We start from the raw sequence: 22,150 nt of genomic DNA, 5'->3' as shown, positions 1-22,150 counted from the left end.
GCTCTGTTTGACAGAGACCTGAAGCTTTCTCTAAAACTCTGTTACTGTTTTCACTGTGGGTTTTTCTGACCTTCCGAATCCTCTGTCTTTTTTCTCACCCCCAGAACAGCACGCTCAGCTTCTAAAGGACAAAGCTGGCTGGTGCACGCAGGCTCTGAGCAGTGTAGGAGCTGCAGGGAGAGAGGAAGGGCAGCAGGATGGCTGTGACAGAGCACATGTGGCTGCTGCTCTCAGTTAGCCCATATGTGGCCATCACATCTGAAATGAAAGCACAGCAGGTCTCCAAAGAGTTCCCTCATGGGTCTTGCTGAACTTATAAGCTGGGATCACAGTATAAATTAATTTCCTGAAATGTCAAGTGGCTCATATTGTCTACCTGCTCTGTTGGTATTTTTCTTATGAACGCATTGTACTCCCATTTCCTGCAAAAAGTTCATATCAGTGCTTGACGATTGCTTAATAAGAAAAATCAGTAAGGACAAGGAAAGTTCACATCCTCCAGATGAATGTAATGACTATTAGCTTTCTTCTGGGTCGCCAGAGGGTGGTTGTTTTTTTGGTTTTTTTTTCTGGTTGTGGTTTGATTTGTTTTGTATTCTTATCCACTCAGCCGAGAACATTGATCTGAAGCTGTATCCTGCAAGTGCCAAGCCCATTGGTGAGCTGTAGGAGGCCCTCGGCACCCATCAACCTCACACGAGAAGGAAGGAGTAGAATATCCTGGATGCTAAATCCGATAAAAGGTATCTCAAATTGGGAATAGTAGCAATGTTGAGGGTCAAAATGTCGGTCTCATGTTTTTGTTACCTGTCTTGTGATAGACTCTGTTTTCTGCTTGATTTTGCAAAAGAGGGCTTGTATAATCATAGTGTGGGTGTGAACTATTATGAAGGTGACTGTAAGGCTCGCAGGCAAGTCTGAAGCACCCCAGATGGATTTGTTGTTATTTTTTAAATCTTAGTTTCTAGGCAAGTCTTTCTGTTATTTCCGAGGTGTGATTTCTGAGCACCATTGGCTCTTTATTCAAAATCCGGCTTCTGTCATTCTTATGTGAGCTAATACTCTTTTAGACCTAAAGGTACTGGGTTTATAGGAAACCTGGTGGGAAAAAAAAAAAAAAAAAAAGAAAAAGGCCTTTTCTTCATGATAGCTTTTATATGACTAATTATAATGTTCCTCTGTCTAGAGCTTTCCTGCTTCAAAGTGCTGTGCAAGCTATTAGCTAATTGTACAGCTTAGGTAAATGAGTAGGTAAAGAAAACTCCCTGCCATTTGGAGAGCATTCAAACTCCCCCTAAGCCCTTAGTGCTCCTGATCAGGACCATGTCTTGGAGGAGTCATTCCTGAGACCAAAGTATGGTGCTGAGCAGAGAGTCACCCAATGGGAAATATTTGGCAGAGGGTCTGACTGACATTTAGACAGTCTGACCACGGGCCCGAAAGTCAAACGTCATCTCGCGGTGGCTGTTCACTTTCCAAACTTCTCTTGCAACCTGGGTCCTCTTCTCTTCCAGCTTGGTTTCCTAGATCTTGTTTCAATTCCTCAAGGAAGACATTTGGCTCCTAGGGTCTGAGGGACAAACTGGCAAGTGGTTGCAACCGAAAGCCGTATCTGATTAAACGTCAGGAACATATTGAAGTTAATGCAGTTTTTATGCCACTCCCTATCTTTTAGAACCTATAGGCCAATAAGAGACAAAATGGTCAAGCAAAAATAAACTCTGTAATGAGCATTTTAATACTAAAATGATAGTTAGCCTTGGTCTGCAGCTGAGGAGTTCATTAGCATTTTTAGGAAGGAGCAAAGCATATTTTCTTATCACACCACAGGCACAAACGTCCTTAGTTCAGCTCCTTCCCATCTTGGTATGTTACGTATTCCGCATGTGAAGGTAATCATCTGATTGCGAAGTAATGTCTTAGTACCCTAAATGTTGGAGTGTATTAAGACACTGGAGTAAATAAACCTTGGTGTAGGCTACTGCCTGTTGCAGGTAGCAGATTCATTATTTTGTTGTTGTTGTTCTGTCCTCATGACATCTCTTTCTCTGTATATGTGTACACTGCCTTGCTGTAGAAAGCACTAATGTCTAACCACATTCTGCAGAAGGTTGTTTGAGATGATTAAAAAAAAAAAATGAGTCTTGTGGTTCTGGGCACAACAAACCTGCAACTGTCCCACCATTTGCAGTTGCTGTCTGGCCTTTGAGGGCCTTTTTGGCCCAAGGGAGAGACCCTGTTATGGAGCAAAGGATGCAGTGACTGGTTTCATGCCTAGCCAGTGTGAAAGCAGTGGGGTGTAAATCCATGCACTTCCTCGCTAATAGGCCGTTATTTTGCATTAATTTTACTATTCTCACCACCCAACTTTCTGGTTTGTATTTAAGAAGCGTCCCCTGAGCTGAGGAAAGTGAGAATTTTTGCACTTCACAAATAAATCATCTTTTTGGGGTTCTAGCCCCACTGGCATCCTCTATCCCCAAATGAGTTGGAAGCGGCTCTTGGGTGCTGCAGGGGGTGACGCCAGCTGGGGTCACTCAAGAGCATTGCAAGAGGCTCCCTTGTCTCCTCGCCCCAAGGGGCCGAGATATTTAGACAGCTGCCTCACTATGAATGGGACTCCCTGGCAAAAGAATTAAGCAAAGATTAAAATCAGTTTTAGCTGTTAAATGTGTGCTTTGCACAGCATTTAGCAACTAAAGGGCTAATTATCTTTGAACTTATGCACGTGGTTTTAGATGTGATCCACACAAGCTGCTATTTTTTTCTGTTGTCTACAAGGATCTGAAAAAGAGGATAAAAATTAAATGCTGGTGTTGGTAAGGGCATAACTTTTTGAGTAGGCTGGAGATGATGCCCAGTCTTCAGAGGTGCCTACTGAACGAGAATAGGTTAAAAAAATATTTTAACACTTGTCATTTAGACTCTCCTATTTAATGGGAGTTCAGGCTCTTTAAGGAAGTATAAGTGTGCATGAAGGTAGGAAAATGAGACTTCTCTGAAAGAAAGCCAGGCTCATACCTGGAGGAAAAACTTACTCTGAATGTTAATGCTTGCTGGGTACAGGGAGTGAAATTTGGGAGGTGAAGAGTGCTGCAAGACCTACATAGGTCAGTGCAAAGCAAATCAGATTGAGATTTAGAAAATTCTGCAGAAAAATAAGCAATAATTTGGTGCTAAGTTGCAATTGAATAGAGAGCGGGGCTCCACACCCCCGTGCAGTTTAGGTGTTTTGGAAAGCTGCATCGGGCTCAGGATACCCACGTCAGTAAAACAGAGACAATGGGAGGAGGTAACATGGTTGATGTAACATTGGTGCCATTTAAAAACCCTTTAGGGAAACAAGCATTGCCAAATGGTGATCAAAAATTCTGGATCTTCTCATCCAACAGGAGCCAAATCATGACATAAGACACTTTTTTCAAGTTTTTTTTCGTTAACTTCCACTTTTTTAACCTTTAGATTACCCATAAATTATATCTTCAAGCTTCTTTCTTAACTATCAAGCATACAATAATTACAGAAATGGCACCAGGAATCAAAAGTGAAATCATCATACAGCCACTGAAGGAGGGCTGGTTGGAAGCCCTGATGTCCAACCTATTTCTTGCGTGTCTTTTTGCACAGTTGAAGGTGTCCCTCTTGCTCCCCTTAACCAGCTCTCCCCTTGCCTAGACACCCCAGCTCACACAGTTGCTGGATTTTGTTTCCCAGCCCTCTGCTTTTCTCTGGACTCTGCTGTCGGCCCATGTCTTCCTTGAAGGGTGAGTTTGAGGCTAGAGGCAACACACCGGTCTAGACCTTGCCTATGTTGAGCAGGGAGGAAGGATGCCTCTACAAGCATAGTATCTTGCACTGACTTCTAATGAATTAAACCTCACTCCTTTGATTCTTCCAGAACATCAAGATCATTTTGACTTCTGATCCTCTGCTGTACATAACGTCAGGTCTTTCTAGATTTGTTACCTGCAGAAAGTAGTATACATATTCTCAATTATTTCATTTGGTTTTGTTTGTGGAACTATTGAATGGAACTATAGTAATTCCAAGGTACAAGTCTGTCAAGCATAACGCCCAAGATGGTGAGACTTGTGAAATGGTCATCAGAGGTACCAGCTCTGTAATTCAGGCAGCAGCACTTTTTCCCTAGCTAGGAGAGGATTAATAGCTGTTTTTTTCCTTTTCTTTCTTTGTTTCATGGTTCTTTGTGATGCAAAGCGCCTAATGGAAAGTGGTAGGCAGTGGTTAAAGAGCTATCTTGGGTCAGAGTTCAGACCTTCTGCTCTCAGCTCAGAGTCACAGCTTGACCTTTCATGGATCTCTGCAGTTTGTCATACCTCACATGTTTTGTCACATGTAAGGTACGGATGAATAAAGTTACTTCTTTAAGCAGTGGTGAAGGTTTCTGCATTGAGGTCAGAGAACCAGTGCTATGAAAAGACCAGATCCAAGAAAAAGATAAAGAGAACTTTTGGTTTTGCTTTAGAAGGTGTTTGGTCAGGCCTGAATTGTAGGGCTTTACAACTTCTGAAGTGTAAGGTATGGATTATGCATTTGAGAAACCCATTAAGGGTAGTAACATGCTTTAACAAAAGAAAGATCTTTAGCTCAGGCAGCTTTGATTTGAAGATATCAAGGGAAAAACAATTTCTCTTAGTGATTTAACAATGCAAATAGGTTCTGAAGTAATGATGGGAAGATGAAAACGCTACTCAGAGTGGAACTGAGCAGCAGCAAAGCCTTGGTGCGGCAGGGTTCACAAAAGGCAGCCTTTGAATGACATGCACCAGCTTGGGCAAGAGCTTTTTGCTGGAAGCCAGCCAGGAGAGGTTAGAGCTCTGTGCAGTGTATGTTCCTGATGACTCCACCACTCTGTCCTTATTTCCATGGCTCTGCTGGTTACCTACCACCTTGGAGAGGTGCTTTAGGCACTTTCTAGTGGGCTTATGTCATTGGTCAGGCTTTTGTGTATGTAAAATCTGGGAGAGAGCCGTACCATTCCTGCACAACTGATGTTTGTAGATGATGGGTGAGGCAGTGATGTCCCAGAGAGCTACAGGGCCTTGGGCTATGATCTCATAAGTTAAGCAGGGTTGGGCCTGTTTGTTTTTGGATGGGGACTTAGAAGGAAAAGTTGATTGCTACAGTCAAGTTGACTTGGTAATTCAGAAGGTGGTGCTCTTCCCCCTAGATAGCACAGGCTGACATGCCAGAATGATTAGGCTCACCACAACTCCTAACCTTTTGGAAAAAACATAAAACCAACATCCTCACCTCTCAAGAGTGAACATCACGGGACTCCTGCTGTTACCCCCAAGTCCCAACCAAATTCCTTCTCAAGGCAACCACACCCTGCAGGTGGAGATCCACCCTGCCCTTTCAGGAGGATGCCGCAAACTTTACTTTCACTGCTCAGTCATGTTGTACCTCCAGCTGAACCGCTGCAGAGCTCAGTGCAGATGGCAGCAATATTACTTGGGCAGGCAGCAAATGCCCTTTCAATTAATTTGTGGTGTCCTCACTGGAAAGGGGCTGTTTAAATGGAAGGTATTTTCCCACCAGTAGAGATTTTGGAAGCTTTGGTGGAATGTGGTTTGAGCAATAGCCTCCTTGTGCTGAATGTGGCGCAGTGGCTGGAGCCTCCCGCCGCTTTGCCTTTGGCTTTTCCTACTGCAGAGCATTGCCCAGCTCTCACAGCACGGGCACGTTCTGCTGCCCACTGCCATCTTAGACGGGCAAAAAACATTTGCTTAGCTTTTTTGTACACTTCTTCATATGCCAGTGTGGCTACTTGGGCCAAATTCTGAAGTGATGTAAGTTATTTAGCAGTATGTAGGTGTAAAGTGCGGCAATTTTCTGTACTGAGTGGGTGGCAAGGTAGAATTGCAGCAGGAAAAGCAGCCAAGACGATGGCATTAGATAAAATCCTCTCTGTGAGGAGAGCTTCTGGGAAGGGAGCTCTGGTTGCTTTGGCCGTGTCTAAAAGCAGATTTGCTCTGTATTTGTTTATTTTCTAAGCCGTGAAAGTGCTTGTGTGCATTCTTCTCTTTTGGTTTAGTTTAAACCTTTCCTAATCCTGTTAGCAGAAATAAACCTCCCTGAACCCCAGCTAAGTGTCTGCACGGGAGTTTACACCAGCCGAATTAAATCTGCGTGAAATCTTACAGGGTGCCCTTGTGTGGGTAAACACAACCTCATGTTGACGCCTTCCTTCTAGCGTCCTCGTTTTTCCCTGCCATGCTGCTTCTGCTCCCCCTTCCCTGATGGGGAGGCCACATCATGATTTATTTTTCTCAGCTCCCACAGGAAAATAAGCAACCCCCCTCCCCAGACACACACCCCGTCACAGTGATTGTGCAGCAAAAGGGCTGAGCAAAGTGAAACTGGGGTCTGCAGGGTCTTCCTAAGCAAGAAAGGTTCACTAAAAGGAAGGCTGTGCACAGCAAGAGCAGGTCCCTGCCCTGGTGCCATGCAGAAGTGGGGAGTGCTCCCAGTTCCAGCCGCGGCCGATCTCCGCTGTCCTGGCAGAGCACAGTGGGAGAGGCAGGCAGCTGGGCTTAGCTCGGGATTTTGCATATTCTTTACCATGCGTGTACTGTCTTGACAGTATTTATGCAAATTTTTAAGTAGGGGAAAAAGCTGTCACGTAAAACCAAAAATTTATCTGAAGGCCAAATATGTAGGTTGGTTGGCTTCTGTGTTTTCTTTTTTTTTTCTTTTTTTTTTTCAATTAAAAATAAAGTAACCTATAAAATGACTATCTAGTTTAATACCCTCATTATATGTTCCAGGCAGTATCTGAGTCATGCGATTTGCTCTGTGCTTTGTACCCCTGCGGGGGATGTAGAAGTTCCATTTTTGGAATATTTCTTTGTCCACCCCAGTTAGATATGCCAGGTGAAAGTGCTGGGGTACTGGCTTGCAGGTAGTGTGAGTGAATTCTCTCAGGATAAGATTGCTTTCAGGACAGGACCCATAAGTCAGTTTCAGGTAATTGGTTCAGTGGTCCTGTCCTTGCAGTCCATGTCATCTTTTCAAATGGAAACATACCTAAAGTCGTTACTAATGGATTATCTTGTCCTTATTTTTATTTTTGGTTAGTGGACCTGGATTCACTTCAATTCCCAGCCAATGCTGAGATCTGTTGCCTTTAATTGCCGTAGAAAAATATTTATAGATAACTACAAAAGTACCTGCTGGAGGAAGTCCATTCTCCAGCTGCTGCATGTTCTTATGTCCTGAACAGCCAATTCATGTCAGTGTGGACATTTCTCACGCAGGTAGGGGTCTTATGGCTTCCCTGGGCCATTTCAACTGGGTATTTTTGCAGCGATAATTAGAAAGATGCTTCCTGGTTAGTGCCAACTGTGATAATGGGTTTTGTGACGCAGATCCTATTTTTTAAGAGCCAGAGTAAACCAGACTTGCCTCCTGGGATCATCATACCGCAACAGTCCAGAGATCGTAATTATGAAGATTTCTTTTTTTCTGAAGACTCAAGGTCACAGGTGTAGTACAGAAATCTCATCATTTATTGCTGATCAGCTCACAGCCCCTGTTATAAGCCAAGGTACCAAACCTTAACTTTCACATGACTAAGAGCATGTACATGGAGGGTTACCGCTGCTCAGCTAATGCAGAAGTCTCTTCATCTGTGGGACAGAACTTGTGAGTCTTTTGCGTGGAAAACAAGGCTGAACATTGTCTTCACTTTAGAGGACTTTGTACCCAATACGAAGGGGCTGGAAAAAGGGGTTCTCCTTTGGGATACAGACCCCCCACCCGCTACATCTCCATCCCCCTCCTACGGCTGTGAGCTCCAGGGACTTGGCAGGTCGCAGACTTTTTTCCACTAAAATGAGAGTTTTTTCCTTGGGCTGTGTCTAAATTTCTTTGGCATGGAGGGAAGGGATGATGTTACCACCACTCCGGGGAATGCAGTATCATACAATGATTGTTTTTCAGATATGCTATACAGATACACTTGGAAATCTCCATATTTTTTTTCCTTCCTTCAAAATACATGGCTCTAGTTAATGCATTTGGAGGCTGTGGGTCTCTGTCCCTCTGATTTCCCTGCTCAGAGGAGTGACAACCTGCAGTAAATACGTCTATGCTGCAAGGCATCTCAGCCTCCCAGCCCATTTTTATGTGGTGTTGGGTTGAACCAGCTAGACCCCACTAAAAGAAGACCTGCAGGAGTGCTCGCAGCTGCCAGCACAGCTCTGTGCCTGGTTTGGCTTCCTGCTGGCCCTTGTAATCCTTCCATGCTGTCTCAGACCTTATGCTCTTGGCCATACCCCACCACCACCACCACCTGCTTCTGCAGGGCATGCGACACAGCCCTTCAGCATCATGCTGTAAAAACATTGCCTTTATGGGCTGCAGCACAACTCTCAAATTATTTTAGGCATGTTGACTTCAAGCACACACACAAGCAACTATTGTGTCTTATGGTCACAAGGCCGAGTGCCACACACTATGGGCATGGCCAGTCTGCTCCAGAGCCAAGCTGGCCCTGGGCAGTGTCAGCATGAGATGTTCTGTAATACCTGTCCTGGGAGGCTGGGAATCACTCCCTAGGGTGGATGCCATTAGTGATATGGATGTAAACTTTAGCTACTAACTAATGAAATTACTTTTGTCATTGCAGGGATATAACTGCATGCTTTTAGCATTAGAAATAGCAGGTTCCAGAACTGCTGCTAAATTAGATGAGGCTGTTATAACGTTATCTGAAATATTCCCTTTTTTATTTTTTTTCCCCCTGAAAGTTGACAGCCAGAATTTATTTCTTTGTTTAAGGCCTAAAAGTCTTCCTTTTCCTGATTTTGCCCTCTTCCTCCCCAGAACCATATGCACGCACACACACAAAAACTGTCTGGAAGTTTTCCTAAAGCATCTAATAGCACTGAGGATGTAATATACTGTACTGAGTCCTTTGGGAAACCTACAATTAGTGGGATGAAAATACCTTCCATAAACGACTGAGCTCCCGAAACAGTGTGAGTAATTAAAATGCTATACAGGACAGAGTTGAAAATCCTCACAGGATTATCAGTGAGGCATTGTTTAAAAGATGTCCTTGAGTTGGACAGTAGCAGCGACATTGTGTGCAGGCATTACTCAAAGAGTTTCTGCTGGGAATAGGAGGCAGCAGATACCACATGTGGTACCTGGTTAGTCTCATCTTTTCTCCCATTTTTATCCTCAGTGTTCCAGCTGACAGGAGCTCTTCATAGCATATATATTTAATCCCAGGATGGCTGGAGACCTATTGATTGTGTTGTTGGGTTTCTGTTTGTTTTGTTTTGTTCTTAAATCAGTCTGTAATGATGCTGGTTGTGAATGCAGAGCCAGAGAAGGGACAGCTTTGAGACATCTGCTTCTGTCCTGGTCTTACCTAGTGCATCTGATCCTATCCAGGGATAGGCACCACCCAGCTGTCCACAGACCTGGTTGAACATTTAAAACCTCATTCCAATTTCCAAAGGCATTTTGGTTCCTGAAGATGCATACAGAGCTTTCACAGGGCCTCAGCTCGTTGGATATCCAAATTGCTGTGACTTTGATGGGTCTGAATTGTCTATCAGGATTCTTTGAAATTCCTGCATGTGCCATGCATGTAAAAGCCTTATGAAATGTGATCTGGGTGGATAAAGGGGTTTTTTTGTTTGTTTTTCTGCATGTTAGGAAAGGCTTCCTGGACGTGTACTTCTCAGTGTGGCAAGTCCTGTGCAGCTCCATTGTGGAGCACACATAGAAACAGCTTCAGAAATGGTAGAGGCTGCAAGATGTTTATAAACTATCATAACCAATTGGACAGGATTGAAAAGGACAGTGGTAGATTGTGCAAGTGATTGGTGGTTAATTTACTTTTGGGAAGATGTTTAAAACTCCACATTGTTTCGGGCTCATGAGTGAAACTTTATTGTGATAAATTTTTTGGAGGGTAAGATCACATTTTTGTGACCTGGGTGAACAGTGAGGCCAGGCAAATACATAAATATGGTTACAAGCACAGTTAGCAGATGTAAGCATAGGTGTGGGCTGGAGCAGGGATGTGAAAAGGGGCACACTTTGCACACAGTAAGCCTGGAGTGAATTTGAGTTTTTAAACTTTGCAGGGAAGACAGGAATGAGAGAAAGGGAAGAAGAAAGAAAAAAAATATGTTCCTTGTTTTGGTGAAGGTAATGGGGTTGGAGGGAACTGGTCTGGAGGTGTGTGTGAGGGGGCCAGACCTGAGCCATGGCGCACATGGCCAGGGGGCAGCTGACTTGGGTAAGAAATGGGTTAAAAATGGGTTAAGCAAGGACGCATGGTAAGAAAATAGGAAAAGGAGGGGAGCTGAAGGTGGGGAAGGTAGAAGCTGAGTCCAGCTTGGCAAGGGAGCTGTGAGATGGCAGACAGGCCTTTCCTTTTCAAGGTGATGTTCCTTCTGACTACCCATTGTGTCTCTTTATCTTTCTGCAAGGAAGCTATCCAAACACATGAATAATACCTTATTAGGTAGATGGTAAAGCCTCTCCTTTTTACCCTGCTTTAATTCATGCTTCCTCTGCTTTGGTGGCTGCCTTGTATGTAGTGCTGTTAAAAGTGCAATTATCATTCTTCCTGGTTGCGCGGTATTAAGGGCGTATCCTCTTGCAGCATCTCCTGGAGGCTTATTACACAAGAGAGAAGAGTTGTGCACTATAAGCCAAATTAAACTGAGCAAAGAGGAGGCTGTTTCCACCACAGGGATGGAACAGTTCCTTTTGCTGAATACCAGGTCAGGAGCTGGTCTTTGGGAGAATATGTAGCTGGAAGCCTACGGTGTAGAAAATTTGTGCCATGGAGCTGGAAGACACAACCCTGGGGTTCTTTGTGGCTTAGCCTGACTCCCTCCCTTTTGTCCCCTGATGCAGGGATGTGGGTTGGTGAGCATTCCCTACCTGACAGTGGTATATTGTCCTGCACAGGTCTCAAGGCAAGAAGTTGTAACTGTCACTGTTTCCTCTAATCCTCTGCAGGATCTTGAGTGCTTTTTTCTTACAGATGTAGCTTAAAGATCCCAAGAGATGGAGAATGCAGAGCATCCCTGAAAGAACCACCTTCTCCTTTTCTCTTTTTAAAAGTATATTTTTTAGCATTAATTAGTCTAGTTTTTAGTTGTCTGTTACCATTGCATCACCACTGTTTTCCCTCTGCTTGTTGGAAAAACTCCTTATGCACCACTCACTGGTCAGCTTTAAGCGGTCTCTAGAGTTGCCATCTCCATTTGCCAGGATGCCAGGTGTCTTTGAAGCTCCTCAGCTTTCTGAGCACCAGGCAGCAAACAGTTAAGGCAGCTGAGCTACAAGCCTCAGAACATTTTGCTAGGGAGCCAGGTGAGCAAAGAACAGATAAAGGCAGCACCTGCCTATGGGTTTGGAACAGCCTGGGGCCATGGATAGAATGTAAATACACTCTGAAAATCTTATTGTCTGACTCTGTGCCAGCGTCTTCTGGGCTCTTGTCATGGAAAATATTTCGTCTGAGGTCATTCAGTCAGCAAAAACCAGCATTTAATACCCTCTGAGGTGCCAACTTTCTTCTTTCTTTGTGTCGATAAATAAACAAAGTAGGGTAGCATTTCACATTGCCAGGATGGTCTTTGTTTTATTAGGAAGGGTTTAAAGTTTGTTGATTATTTTTTTTTCCCCTTCTCTTTCCTCCTCTTTAAAGGTAAAGACTTTGTACATTTCTGCTCCCTTTCTCTGTGTTTGCTCCTTCTGGCTTACAGCACACGCCCTGCCTTTAGAGTGAGAACTAATGTCTGCTTCTTGTAAATCTCTGCTGGCTGCCCCAGGCTATGTTTTTAATTCCTTTATTCAGCTTTGAGATGAGTAGGAGAAAGGTGCAGCTTTTTGAGATGATGGAAGTTGCTATTTCCCTTCTTCAGTCAATTATGTACTTTAGTTGTTTTCGGCTAATTTTCAAAACTTTCCATTGATGATAGCTCTGAAGGGGGGAGCAGGGTGGGGGGGTGGGTATTGAGGGAAGCTGAGGTATCTGGGAGGGAGAAGAAAGTGGACTGGTAACTGGTTTATCTACTGGTAGAATGACTGATGTGCTGTGTATGCCTCTAGGAGAGAGAAACAGCCTGACTTCAGAGATGTATTCAGAGCAGCTGAGCTTTGGGTCAGTCAGATTTGTTGCTTTTGATTATATTTGTGCAGTGCCTGTCCTTGCTCAATTGTGATATGAGACATGGTGATCCTGTCAGTTTTCTTGAGGAAACCATTGCTTATTCTTCCAAATCCCTGCAATAGGAAATTCTTCCAAAGTTTGCATGGAGCTTCCCTTAATCACGTGTCTGTGAGTCCCCTCCTCGCATCCTTTAACTCCAGACCCTGCCACTGCTGCCCAGTCATGGATGTGCAAGCACTACTGGGTGAGGAGGCACTGTTTGTCCAGAGGCGAGCCCTGCCTATCAAAAGCCTTCACCTCATCTATTTTTTGGCCAACAGTCTCTTCCTGGCTCCTCTGGGCCTTGCTTACCCACCTGTAGTACCCAAACTCCTCGTGTAGATGTTCTAGAAAGCATCATGGGGTCTGGTGATGTGAAATGATGGTGTTCCCTTTCTTCCACTGTGCTTCAGCAATGATGCAAGAGCCAAGAGTGGGCTTTGCTTTCTGAAAAATAAGCTCTTTCTGCTTTCAGACAGGGAAGGAATGAGATCAGTCCTTCCACATCAGCACTTTTCTTTATCTTGTTTTCTGCCCTAAGTCTGTCAGAGTCTGCGGCTCGTCTGGAAATGAGTCGGCAAACCTTGGGGCTGGGAATCATTTCACCTGATTTTAGTTATCTAAAACTTAGACATGAAGTCTAAGATTGTCATCTAGGCTCTCTGTTTGGTTGGTGAGGAGTGATAAACAGCCCATGCCATTCATCTTACCCATTCTAGGCATATGCCTCAAATTGGGATGATTCATGCTTTGGAAGCTCCTGTGCTCTCCGTAGATTGTTGGGGAGATGTAGGTGAGAATTTAGATTTGGACCCCTAAATCTCATAGGGCATTTCATCTCAGAAATCCGGCAGCTATCTTCATTTTACTATTTGCCATGGATGTTGCCTATGTGAAGGATAGAATTATACTGTCCCTTATTTTAAGGGCAATGATCTGTGCCCATCTGTCAGAGATTACTTTGTGCTGGTTTTGATGGAGATCCTGTTCTGTTGAGTCTGAGGAATAGAGGAGGTTTTTAAAGTGAGGAGGTGATAAGTACTTTGTCCAGTGTTTTCATTCTCCTATTGTTTTTTCAGTCAATCAGGTGGAATTTAAGGCCAAAATTTCAGAGCTGATAAAAAAATATGGAGGCCTGGTTTCCACCAAAATTAAAGATCTCATCTTAACTGCTTTGTATTTACTCTTGTGTTAATCTGTGAATGTGATTGCTTATCCCTGTGTATATCTTTGAAGAAAAAAGACTCCAGGCGTTCCCCACCCATGCAAGGTATAAACCTCAAAACGTGGAGGGAAGAATAGAGCTTGGAGCTGAGCTAATCTTCTTGGGTTGCTGTTGGGAGCACGATGGCGGCAAATCGCTGTGGCAGGAGACCCTGCTCTTGAACTGGAGACAGGAACTAGCTTGACAAGACAATAATAGTGTGTTGGCTCAACTGGCAAACACACATCCCTTTGGGATAGACTCAAAATGTTACACTGAGAAGCAGTTAATACACCGTTGTGTAAGGTTCCTAATGGACTGGAGCCAAAATGCTCCATTAACCACACACATATAAAATATTCATTGAGCTTGGGTTTTGTTGCCAAGCTGGAGAAAGGAGGAGAAGCTTTGTGTATAGAGATAAAACTGTCAGTATTGAGGGCTGAAGGGAGGAGTTGATGATGTGTTCTGAAATATTTTATTCTTTTTAAGAGGAGAAGGATTTCTTAACTTTGGCAAGGGGCTAAGGGGTGCAAAGAGGATTAAATGCAAGACTTGTTGGGTTTTACTTTTCACGTTTAATTGTCCAAGGGATGAAGGTACCTCCTGTCCCTGTGCCAGACTCCCTGATCTGCTCTATGCCACGTGGTCTCTGCAAATTAAACCCAAGGTCAGTCTTTAGAAAATAAAATAAATGTGAAAACCACAATCATATTCCCCCAAGACTGGCTTCTAAATAGAAGAAAACTTTCCTAAACACTGGAGAGTGAGGACTGTGGTGATAGGAATTGTAAACACTGCATTTTTTCTCTGGAAAACGGTCTTTCACCTGGTTTTGTGCTGGTTTTAGATGTGCAGTAAAAGAAGCTTTCTGTTTTCTGGGTGCTGAATATACAATGATTTGTTTGGCAGAATTCACTTGATTTGCTCCTGCAGCTTGAATTAGTAGACAACAAGGCAAATCATAAAATTGTGTTTCAGACTGAATGAGTAAACATGTGTGCAAAAGATACTGTCCATGTGACCCCTGTTTCTCTCTGGAAGGCGACTTTGTGCATCCGCTTAAATATGACACATGGCAAAAGGACGACAGTCCCGCTGGGTAGGAAGAAGCAGGCTGCTGTGCTGCCTGGGACTGATAACTGGGATTATGAGGCCAGGAAGGAGCATGTGGTGGTTTGCCTAAGCTCTGGAGGCTTTGTAACTTGTGGTGTCTGGGCAGCCTTTGAGACGATACTGGAAAGGAGCCGGTGACCTTCCTTGTGTGTCATGTCTGGTCACGGTTGTATGAGCACCAAGAAAATACAAGGGAGAGCTCTAGGAGGTGAAACATAACATTTTAATAGGAGAGGATGGTAAAGAAAAGGAACTCCATTACAGCCTTCAAGAAATGCTTGTTCCAGACACGCAGAGACACAGTGTTTGTCTAAGGAAGTGGCGTGGGAAGGAGACTTAGAAACAGGAGAGATGCTAAGAATGGATGGGAGGGATGGTCCCTTCTGAACTAGGGGTGACCAGACTAGTGGCACTGGAAATGAAAAGAGATACTAGGGGAGTCTTTAAAATTACTTGAGATGAAGACCTGGAAGGCACACTCACCCCAGCACGAGAATCTCTGTGTCCTCATGGCAGGATAGGACAGCCACCAATGAAGTTCAGGTTATAAATAAAATCGAGCAGTCTAAGCAAATCCACAGTTAAACAAGACACACACAGATAGGCAGCTGGACCAAGACCAAAAGTATCTGTGCTTTTCTATAAATATTAAATGTATATAAAGTGAAGATGGGTGAATTGTAATGTGCTGGCCTTCCAGAAATCTTATTGAATGAAACTAATCACTATAAAGCTGTACTATCAGGATACTTATTATGTGGAAATGACAAGAATAGATTTTGCTGTTGAAGGAGTGACTCACGGTTGGAAATCAGAGTCCAATAAGATAAACCAGTTATCTGTATCATCATTTACCACCCACTCTCTATGGATTGAAAGCGGCCACGCCAAATCAAGAAAAACATTGTAATAAGCGTGCTCTTTTAAACAGCTGACGTGGCAGTGACAATATCCATGAAACGCTAAGAAAGATCACAGGCAATAGAAAGATAGTATACAAGAAAAGGGGCTGGAGAAGATTTGTCCTAGTTAGGATATAAAGAGCAGATTTTAGTCAGCATTTTTAAACAGACCAATAAAAGGGGAAAACGCTCTTGACTAAGACCTTGTTTAAACTATAGCTGTTGCACTGAAGAGTTGCTCTGCAGGAGTGACCATTGCACGGTCAAATTCCATACTTTTGTAGGATTAAAAACATTAAGAAAACTCCAAAGACCATGACAATATTTTTATTTAAAAAGCAGTTTAAAGAAGCTAAGAGTGTAAGTAGCATCCCTGTAAATTGCAAAAAGCATGTGTCATCTGTTCCCAAAATAAACCCAACAAAGACACACAAAAAGTTAGTACAGTTAAAGAGTGTGGTAAGGGGAATTATTAGAAATTCCCTTTAAAAAGTGGAGATCATGCCTAAACAAAGACAACAGAGGGGAATATCATTTCTTACAAGTCAAATGTAAAACTATAACAACACAAACTAAAATAGTTTGAAGAATGACTCACAAAAGACATGAAAACTAATAACAAAGGCTCTTCCAAACGCGGCAGGAGCTGGCAGTCTGTCTGCAAAGGTCCGCTCAGCAAATGACCAAGGTGTGAAAGGAGCAAACGAGGTCAGTGAGACCATGTTATGGCAGAGAGCAGAAGGCACTGGCTGCAGAGCAAAGGGGAAATCCTCCAAGGTCTGAGCCCAGGGAATGGCCTCTAATTGAATTGTTAATAGCAGAGCTTTTAAACCAGATCAATGAAATAAGCAATAACAAATCACCAGCATAAATGATATTCACACAAATGCTTTAAATTACTCTGAAAGGAAGCTTTTTCGTTCAGTCAGCCTTTGTCCCAGAGGAGGTAAATAATGTGGCACCAATCTTAAAAAGGATTTCAGCAGGGATTAAAAAAATTACAGTTTACTCAAGTCTGGCTTCTGTATCAGGAAAAAATATGACGAAATTATAACAGATTTAGTGGTAGCATACATAAATACAATATGTTGCAAATGTGTTAACATGTCCCTCGTAAAGTAAAGGCATGCATCACAAACCCCTGAGTTTTAAAGAATGAATCTGCAGAAACATGTGATACTTAATGTAGCATACTTGGGGTTTTTAATGGATTTTTAAAAGGTCTCGCCAAGATATGAAGAAAAGGATAGCTATAACTAGCCAATTTTCACAATAGAAAATTTCTGTGTTCCTTATAGAGATCTTTTTGGAGGGCATTCCTTGTAGAGTTTCTGGGGCAGGGAGTGCTGTGTTCTTCAACCGTCCTATCTGAAAAAAAGAATTAATAGGAAGGGGAGGGAGTTTGCTCATGCCAAAGACATCACTATGACAGTGATAACTAAAGCTTTTTGGTTCTTTGCAGAAGGATCTTGAGAGACTGGGCCATACAGTGGCAGATGAAAGTCGATGTCAATATACACAAATAATATAGGGGAAAATAATCAGGACCATTCATGCCTCTAGGTAGACATGTCTTCTATGGTTTCTATATTCAGAGACATGATTAATAAAGTCATTGTTGCTGATTTTCCAGAAATATCAGACTCATAGTAGAAGTCCTATAAATGATAATGAGAAATTTTTGGAGTTATTTGGAAAAACTGAGAAGAAACAGCTTATGCCACTGCAGTATATACAAGAGAGAGACACAGATGTTGATATTCCTGTAGTGTTCCTGCATCTTGGCTGTTGCTCACTCAATTAAAAAAAAAAAAAAAAAAAAGGATGTATTAGAAGTAGAAGAGACATAGAAAAGGTCAGTAAGAGCAGCTAGAGGTGTGAAATGTCTCTTTTTTAATGGGGAAGTCTAAATAAAGTAGTGGTCCTCAACCTTGAAAACTACAGAGGCCCATAAAATCATGAGTGATATGGGAGAGGTGGATGGAAACTGATTATTCCCTCCTCCTTGCAACACAAGAGCTAGGGGTGCTAAAGAAATTAAAAGGATAGTAGCATAGAATAAAGGGAGTACATTTTCATTATTATATTGTGGAAGTGATGAGGGATACTAGAAATTGCAAAATGAAATAAATATAAGATAGGATCAGCCAAAATCCTGTAGGATCCAGTCATCAGAGGCTACTAAATACAATGGCCTGTGTGGGCTTGGAGGTTACCTCAAGTCCCTGAATTGCTGATGGCCAGAAACTGGAAGACTGACCATTCTGTGCATACCCTGCATGCTGTGTCTGTTAAACATCTGCTTTTGGACAGTGTTGCAGGTAAACTGCCGGACTAGGTAAATATTGGCTTTACCTGCACCACCGTTTTTGTATCTCTCTTCTGCTAAGATTGAACCTTCTTGGCTCCAAATTTTGCTTCTTGCTTTGTGCCGTCTCATGGTTCTCTTTGAAATATTTCTTTTCCTTTCTCTGGTTTCGTGTGAGCTTTTGGCCCAACTGCGAGTAGTCAGTTTTCCTTGCTTGATGTGCAAGATTATGCTTCCTGAGCCCATGGATCCCTTTGCATATGTGGAGATCAGCATTGTGTATTTTCTTTAAAAAAATCACAAAATTTCAGCCAGATTCACAAAATCAGTTTGATTTATAAACCCTGACTTAACAATGCATGTAAACACAGGACTAACTTTAAGCATACGCTTAGGTTCTGTGGGTCTCAGGCACATGTTTAAGTGCTTTGCCAGATAAAAATAGAAGCATGATTTAACAGTAGGCCTGACTTTCCATTGTGCTATTTTAGTTTTATGCTGATTTAACTTCATCTAACTCAGCCAGGATACAGGACTTGGTTTGGAGAAGATGGCTTTGGTCTGAAAACAAGTTATTCCAAACCCTAGAGCTGGAAGAAGTTCTCTAGGACCGAAGATTTACAAGAAAGGGTGTGATGGCAGAGTTTTATGCTGCTTCTTCTGGATTCATGGTGTGAGTTTGAGTTTCATGCTGGAATTGCACAACACCCAGATACAAGTGGGTGTCTGGCCATGCTGACAATGTTAAAAGCATCCAGATGTGAATGTTTTTGGCTATGGAAACTTTTGTGCTCTAAATGTGCTAGCCCAGTTTTCATGGGAGAATATTTGGACTTCTTCCTCTGGTGAGATTTTTTTTTTTTTCAGCATCATTTAAAGTGTTGAGAGATGTAGTGATTTACCTGTAGTAAAATCTATAGATCTGCCCCTTGAAAGCTAATTACAGGCCATTGCATGTGGATTTCCCTAAACTATAAACAGATATTAGGAGAAAGAAAAATTACTGCCCTTGTTTTGAGCTGAATTGAAAATCAAGGAACCTCAGCGGTATTTGAGAGAGCAATAGCAGAGTATTGTAACTATTATGCTAGAAAGATGAGATGCTGCACCCGAGGTTGGATAGCTGTCCAGAGGCGTGTAAATGAGACCAAAGGCTGGATTCATTGATTTCTAGTGTTGAATGCTATTAAATCATAGACTTGCCAGACTAATTTTGCTTGTGCTACAGTTCACCCAGCAATTTGAAAAAGAGACATCAAATAGGCTCTTCATAGAATAAGCTGGATTTGTACCTATTGCTTTCAGCTGTACATGAATAACTGCCCTAGAATTTGAAAGGCTACTGACTTGAAATGATTGAGGACTCTTAGTTTTGAGTCATCTTACTGAATTTTCTTTTTTTTCTGAATTGGTTATTTAGCAGGAGAAAGAAGGCGGCATGAGAATTCCATGGAATCATTTGAAGGAAGAATTGGTCCTACTCCACTGATACCCTTGGTCTACAGATGACTCCCATGAGACCTCTACTAAACAACCAGCAAAGAATGGGGATGGAAGTTTCAGAGCACTCTGGCAGGTAAGGAAAATGATCAATCACGACAGCAGGTGAAACCCATAGGTACCTAAAGGGTGATGGTACTGTCTTGAATCTGAGTTACCAAACTGCCTCATGTGTAAAATTTCTTGTTTCATGACAGAAAGTCCAACTGAGACAGCTTCCTTGTGAACCTGGCTGTCATGTGACAATGATCAAAAGTCATGTCAAAAAAAGGAGAACCACTGAGAGGGGATATGAAGTAATATTCAAAATATTCGTGCCAAAAAAAGGAGAAAAATTGACACGGAACACAGAGTAATATTTGAAATGCTATGCGAATGGCTGTTTTTTTAGAAATCTTTCCCTCTAACGTAGCCTTCAAAGGTCACTGATGACTAACTCTTGTTCATTCCTCTAAAATAAAAATAGATATGTGATGTTATAGAAAAATTAAATGAATTTCTATATCTTTGAATTGCATGGGTGGCTTACCCACTCACATTTGTACTGAAGTATTTCAGGACTTGTTAAGATTACTTTCCTTTTGGGGCTGGGGAAATAAAAACAGATGCCAGATTGTATAGGCAGCTCTGGACTGCTGTGAGTGAAACATCAAAACTCATCAATATCTGCAGATATTTTCTTCACAGTGGTAGAAAATGACATGGCTAAAGCCCCAGCATGCTGGGATAAACATTTTTGCCAGCCCATATGGGAAGGGAGGTAGATTCCAGGACATGTTGTGTTCAGACAGAGGAACAGCCACCTGCATGGAGAGGTGTGCAAGCTTTATTTTTCCATTCTGATGTAGGAATGCTGAAACAGCATATTTTACCATGATAATAAAGCCCTTCTAGTTTTGAAATGGGTGTCTGCTATCTTCTGCAAATAAAATTGCAGTAGATGTTTTCATTGGTCCCCAGGTCCAGTCAGAAATATGAATTCTTCTGAAAACACTGAGGGAATTGTTATGAAAAAGTGGTGTAGAGCCTGGGTACCAATGTGAAATGGGCGGAGAGATGCAATGGCTAAAAGTGGAGGTATAGGACTTGCCTTTAAAGGGTACCTTGCCCAAATATACTAGATAAACTTGAGAAACAGAGGCATATCTTGCAGTTCCGTGCACAAATAGATATTTGCGCTATCTCTGAATATAGCAGAGGCATAGCCTGGGTCAAGTAAGCAGAGTAAGACTTGTTCACTGGGACCCCAAGTTGGGTTTTAGGAAAATAGGGTTCCATCCCTCATTTTGTTATAAATTTCTTCCATGTGTTTCAGACGGTTCTGCCAGTTCATTCGCAGGTACATATGCGTAATACTATGGGCTAAACTATTTGTACATCTGAGAATATATAGGGAGATGTGGTCTCCCACTCTCACAGAGAAACAGTGGCAGGATTCCTGAACACAGTTATGCCACCACTCTGGTTCTGGGGTTGCGATTTCAGCTGTAGAAAAGTGCTTTTCTGGGAACAGCAAGCAAACAAGTCTGCTCTCCCCTCAGGTGCCAACTGCAGCTCACTCTCAAGTCCTGGCGCAAAGAAGCATTTCACATGAACAGTTGACTCTCTGGGAGCATTTACACATATATGCACATGCTCTCCCTGGGTTTTTACCACTTGAACATAAAATACAAATTATTTTCAGATGCCAGACCTCCATACGTGTGCATCTGGTTTGCTGTGTACCTCACTGGAAATGATATGGGTGCACAGATAATGGCTTTTTTCATAGTGTAGTTGTCCAGCTGCAATTTATTGTTCCTTTTCCCTTATGTTGAATTACTCGTTAATGCCAACATAACCTCTGTTTCACTCCCTCTCCATCCTAAATGTAAATCGACTTGCCACAACCTGCTACTCTCTAGAAATTACAAAGCCTCAGAAGATAATTTGTTGCTGGTACTGATAGCATCTGTTTATTGTAATGCACCAGGCATTCAGGCCATGCTCGCCTGCAGATGGGGAGAAAATGACCTTCAGTAAAATCGCAAACTTAACATTTCTGAAACAGCATCTCCCTCGACAGCTAGATGCTGGTGATCTGAAGTCGGTGTTTTCACGGAGGCAGCAGTCAAACCAGTGCGGAGCAATTCTGTTATTAGTGAGGCAGACGGTAACCTGCAGCTTTTTAGAGAGTAAAGAAATATAGGAACACTCACAGTAGGTTTGTGGCCTGAGAATGTGCTGTGTGATAGACCTTTTCAGGATGCTTGGATTCCTCGCTTTCATAAGCATGAAAACTGCCTCTGCTCCCTTTGCCCACAAATGTCTGATTAGAGTTTAATTCTGGTACCCTGCAGAAGGTCTGATCAGAGCATTATCACTCAGAAAATCAGATAAATGAAGAAAATAATAGAATTTAAACTGAATAATCCATAGGAGTTCAATTGATTGACTGGTTGTGAGAGAACTGGCAATAATGGAACAAAAAGAGGCTTCTTAGTATCTTGTGAGTAAATGGAGGATGAATGTTTTCTCTGGATAATGGAATAATTTTTATTGTGTTGGTACTTGGGAGTATGTCAACAATCAGGTTCTAAAGTTACTTATGCAAATCATTGGGTTTTTCTAACTCCATATCCTAGAGTTCACAAAGCTGAAGAGATCCCCATGTCTTTTATTTTGATTTCTAATAAGCCCTACAACACTGGGGAAGTTCTAGAGACAAAAGACATATAATTTTAGATCAATATGTTAAATAGATTGCTATATTCATTAATAATTAACATTAATATTAGTTAAGTCAAGGAAATTCAAGGAGAATCATACAATGAATGACATACTAAAGAAATGTAACACATTAAGAGGCATGTAGTATTGATGTTTGAAAAATAATTTGGGTCAGCTTCAGTTGGATTTAAGAAAAAAAA

This window comes from Caloenas nicobarica, chromosome 8 (assembly GCF_036013445.1).
Source record: "Caloenas nicobarica isolate bCalNic1 chromosome 8, bCalNic1.hap1, whole genome shotgun sequence".
Taxonomy (NCBI): domain Eukaryota; kingdom Metazoa; phylum Chordata; class Aves; order Columbiformes; family Columbidae; genus Caloenas; species Caloenas nicobarica.
Note: the sequence above shows the minus strand (reverse complement) of the source record.